Source organism: Dioscorea cayenensis, unplaced genomic scaffold (assembly GCF_009730915.1).
Source record: "Dioscorea cayenensis subsp. rotundata cultivar TDr96_F1 unplaced genomic scaffold, TDr96_F1_v2_PseudoChromosome.rev07_lg8_w22 25.fasta BLBR01000882.1, whole genome shotgun sequence".
In the NCBI taxonomy this organism is placed as follows: Eukaryota; Viridiplantae; Streptophyta; class Magnoliopsida; order Dioscoreales; family Dioscoreaceae; genus Dioscorea; species Dioscorea cayenensis.
In genome coordinates, this window is record NW_024087273.1 from 1 (window position 1) to 4,945 (window position 4,945).

Here is a 4,945-nt window from a genome sequence, read left to right on the forward strand (position 1 = left end):
ATAAACCCCCTTATATATGAACCGATGGCCTTGATGGAGAGCTTCGACGTCTTGAAGGACCCACTCGAGCTAGGTTCACGGTGGCTTCCTTGATGCTATGACGGAGGAGGAATCGATCAAAGTTGGTGACGAAGCGCCTCCAAAGCCGCAAAAGACCTCCTCTCCAAACCCCTAGCCGTCTCACCCCTCAAGAGCCGCACAAAAGATGAGAAAGAATAGGGCAAAAGCGACTGTTTATAGGCCTTGAGATCGCGTCACGTCACGTGCCCTCACGCGCCCGTGTGATTTTTCCACGCCGCGTGGGTTGCAGAATTTCCACGCGGGCGTGGAATTTCCACGCCGCGTGAACAGTAATTTTGATACAATACTGCTACAATGAAATTGCTACAGTACTTTTCACAAAACGCGGTCCAATCACTCTTCTCTTGAGGCCACATGTCCGGGAACACGTCCATGTGGTAGGCTATAAAACTTTTCTTCATCGATGTATCTTTGAGAGGTCTTGCAATCTTCACAAAGAGAAGAAACATGAAGATGTGGCTGCCTTTGTGCCCTTCCAACTTGTGAATTGATTTGAATCTTCTTGGAAGTTGGCACACATCTCCACGTTTATAAACTCCTCTCGTGTCTTGGTCCTTGAATTGAACAAGAACTCCCAACATTATGTCTTTATAGCCCATCTTTGCTTCCTTTTTACTCTTCAAGGCATTCACAACCTATATGCATAAAAGAACACCAAATACACAATATGAGACATAAACCATAGTAAAAATGATGCTCAATGCATGTAAAACATATATAAAAATATGTCTACTCAAGCATTTATCAGTGACAAATGACGTGATTCGGCTACGACTGTTCCCATTCAGTTTGATAGATGGAGTATACTAGTGGCTCACATCCTTACAACCAGGATCGATCAAGACATGGAAAGATATGGTTGAAAATTTTTTGGGAAGGTACTTTCCTCCTAGGAAAGCGGTGAAACTAAGGCAAGAAATTTTAGCGTTTAAGCAAGAAGGGTCAGAAATATTATTTGAAGCATATGAGATATTCAAAGACCTCTTTCAAAGATGCCCCCATCGTGGCTTTGCTTCTTGGATGTGGGTTCAGATCATCTACAATGGGTTGAACTATGTAACTCGTCAACTAATTGATGCCACAGAGGGTGGATCTCTTAGCAACAAGTACCCCGATGAAGCCGAGCCACTCCTTGAATCAATGGCAAGCAATGAGTCTCATTGGGCCTCAAGAGGTGCACAATAGAAAGGGGCCATAATTTATAAAGGTAGTTCCAATGATGATCTTGCCGCAAAGGTTGACGTGTTGTCTCAAAAGCTAGACATACTCATGGGTAGTAGTTCGAAGTTAGAGTCAGTGATGAGTTGTAGCACTTGTGGTGGAGGGCATGGAGTCGCCCAATGTCCTCTTGCTAGCTCCTCCTTCACCCCAATTGAGAATGTTGATTATATTGGGGGACAAAAGCCACAAGTAAACCTTTACAGCTCAACTTATAATCTGGGGTGGAAATACCACCTGAACTTTTTATAGAATTTGGGGCAACAACAAAAAGCTGCACCACCTCCACACGGTTCCCAAATGCAACAACCAATACTGGAGAAGAGATTCACTACTGAGGATGTGATTGCCAAGTTTATGATTAACACTGAATCAAGGTTTAATAGCATAACAAGCAGTATGGATACTGCTCGATGAAGGTGAATGCTCAGCTCGCTCAACATGTCTGGGACGGTTCAATAAGATAGGCTCCATTTTTGTGGAATCTTCAAGCTTACGTGCAGTCCCTTGAGCACCAAGTGGGGCATCTTGCTAAAAGCAAACTCCGAGTGACCTTCGAGCGTCTTCATAGCAATACTGAGGAGAACCCAAGAGAGCACTTGAAGGCCATTGCCCTTAGAAGCGGGAGACAGATTGAGACAAGGGTCGAAGTTGACCCAAGTATCAAGGAAACTGGGGTAGCTGAAGCGGAAGACACCAACATAGTTAAGAAAGTTAATAAGAAATTAAGCAAGATGAAAACAAGGAAATTCCACCAAGGGGTTCATCAAAGCCATCTGAATACAAACCTCCAATTCCCTATCCAACCAGATTGAAGCAAGATAAGAAGGATACTCAATTGAGATAATTTATCAATATCTTTAAGTAACTTCACATAAACATCCTGATAGTGGAAGCTTTTACTCAAATGCCCAAGTATACCAAGTTTTTAAAATAATTTATTACAAACAGGAGAAAATTGGAGAGAGAGGGCACAGTTGCACTCACGGAAAATTGCTCGGCCATCTTTGAGAAGAAGCACCCACAAAAATTGAAAGATCTAGGAAGCTTCATAATTCCATTTGTACTTGACACGACCGAATATGAGTGTAAACTGCAAATGCACGGGTGTCGAAGTAATAATACCCAGGTGAGTGGGTAGTCGAATCCACAGGGAATAGTGCTTAGAACCACCAAGATTGCTATTTAACTAGAATGAAAATATGTTGATAGTGATGTGAAAACAAACTCAATGCAAATGAAAATAAGAAAAGATAAAGGAGGCGCAAGTAAAAGATAGGGGAGGAAATGGTTTCAAGCTAGATTAGACTATTCTTGCACAAGTTCTTTCCCTTTTCTTCTAAGTGTACAATCAATGCCGAAGGGTTCCCTCGGGTCATAACCTAGAGCTACACCAAAAGAAAGAAAACAAAGTCATAACGATGATAGAAAAAAAGATATAAAATAGAATGAATGAATCGCTAAGAAAACAAAGTGCAAAGTATCTCTAAATGCCTACTCCCCGGCAACGGCGCCAAAAACTTGACATGTCCATATATGCGTGTAAACCGCAAGTGCACAAGAGTCGAAGTAATAATCCCAGATGAGTAGGTATCATATCCACAAAGAATAGGGATTAAAGACACTTAAGTTGTTTCTTAACTTATGTAGAAGATGAATAGTGATAAGTGTGACAAAATATGAAATAACGGAAATAAAAGCAACAAGATAGAGAGCACAAGTAAAGGAGAAGGTAATGCAATCAATAAATATGGGGTACCCGGATATTGTTCCGCCTAGGATAATGGTTTCAAGTGCAAAACCCTTTATTATGCTTTCTAAGTAACTCATTAATGAGTCGTGGAGATCCTTTAATATATGGTCCCAAATCTAAAGTCAACCATGACTAACTCTATACATGTCCCGGAGGAGAAATTGAATAGCCTCTCAACCTCGCACTCGTATAGTATCGCAATGAGTTCTTGCCATTCCAAGTGATACATCCTCTTTCTAGATGTAGACCTAACCCTTTGGTCCAAGTGAAAGGTCCCTAGCCACAATTAAGCCCTAGGTGCTAAAATCACTTCAATGCTTCACTCAGTTGTCTCTATAAGTAAGCCTCAGTGGAAGGTCATCCCTTACTCCATTCACTCTACTATGACCCAAAGAGCTCAAGGAAATGGAGGTAGAATAAATCACACCGGAGGGGAAAAGGGATGCTCTGCTACCTCTCGACCCACCCTCTCAACCCTCTCCAATCTAGCTATGTCTAACTCTTGTGGTGTGTCACTCACAAGGGTAACTAACAAGAACTCTCAACCCTAGTATCACTCTAAGGGAGTATTCACTAAATCAAACATACAAGATTGGAAATCAATTAAAACATCAATTAATGAATGCATAATAACAAGGTTCAATGAAGCGAATACATCCTAGGGTTGACAAATATCCAAGTATCCACTAGGGGTTTAGCTCTCCCTGGAGCAATATACAATGGATAATGAAATCAAAAGCAAAAGATGCAATCCATGAATGAAAACCCCCTTGTGTTAATGTTGAAGGTCTTGTTGATCGGCCGCATCTTCTTAAAAGTTCCACTTATCAAACCTAGGGTACACCTCGCCAGATCGGTGCCGATGAAAGCTCCCCCAATAGCTCTCTTCTGAAGGAAACACAGTGTCGAACGCTGTCAAAGCTCTCCAAAGCCTTGCCAAAGCCTCCCCAAACCCTACCCGCGGGCGCCTCCACAGATAGGGAAAGGTGGAAGAAAAGATAGGGGAAAAGATAGAGAAATCGGGGATGAATTGCGGCTTTTAAAGGGCTGGAATCGGGCATCTACACGGCCGTGTGGATGTTCCACATGCCCCTGTGAAATCCGTGTGGATTCTTTGAATTTCTGATATTCTGCTGGCTGTGAAGTAACCACTAAAGTAAATTGCTACAATACCTGCTATAGTACTCCACCCAAAATACTCCTGAATCCACTTTTCATTGAGGCAACATAAACGGGCACACGTTTATGCCATAGATCGCTTCGCTTCTTCAATAAATGGGTTCATTGGTGAAGATTTTGCTATCAATGCACAAGTCGGGATACACAAATGTGACCGCCCTTGTGCCCCTCCAAATCATTGTAATTGCTTGAATACGTGGAGGTTGGGACACATTCACGTATCTTTGAGCCCAACTTGTGTCTTCTCGTTTGTTCCTTCCAAGATTTCATCAAATAGTGTATTCGCGACCTACTTTTGGCTTCTTTTATTAAAACATAGATTCATAACCCTACCTGCGCAAAAGAACACAAATACACATGTATTAGCGCTTAAACCTAATAAAAGTAATGCTCATTGTAAGGAATAACATTTCGCATTCTTAACACACAAGCACTAATCAGTACTTGAGGGTTGCGTTCGAGAGAATGCCGTAGTAGACTCATGAGCGAGAATCAATGTTATGCCCTATAGCATGTATTTGAAGCTTGGTCTGGATAAACTTAGACCCACGAGAATGATTTTACAATTGGCGGATCTATCAACAAGGAAGCCACATGGGATTGTGGAGGATGTAACTGTCTGGGCGGACAAATTTGTGTTTCCTATGGATTTTGTCATCATGGATATTGATGAAGATGTGGAGACACCGTTGATTCTTGGTCGGCCATTCCTTA

General features: G+C 41.9%; 1 non-coding gene across 1 annotated transcript; it reads right to left on the bottom strand.

The window, feature by feature from the left end:
* Positions 1 to 984: 984 nt before the first annotated feature.
* Positions 985 to 1,091, bottom strand: LOC120255201. Its single transcript, XR_005534920.1, has one exon. It is a non-coding gene; the product is annotated as a small nucleolar RNA R71 (small nucleolar RNA).
* Positions 1,092 to 4,945: the final 3,854 nt, after the last annotated feature.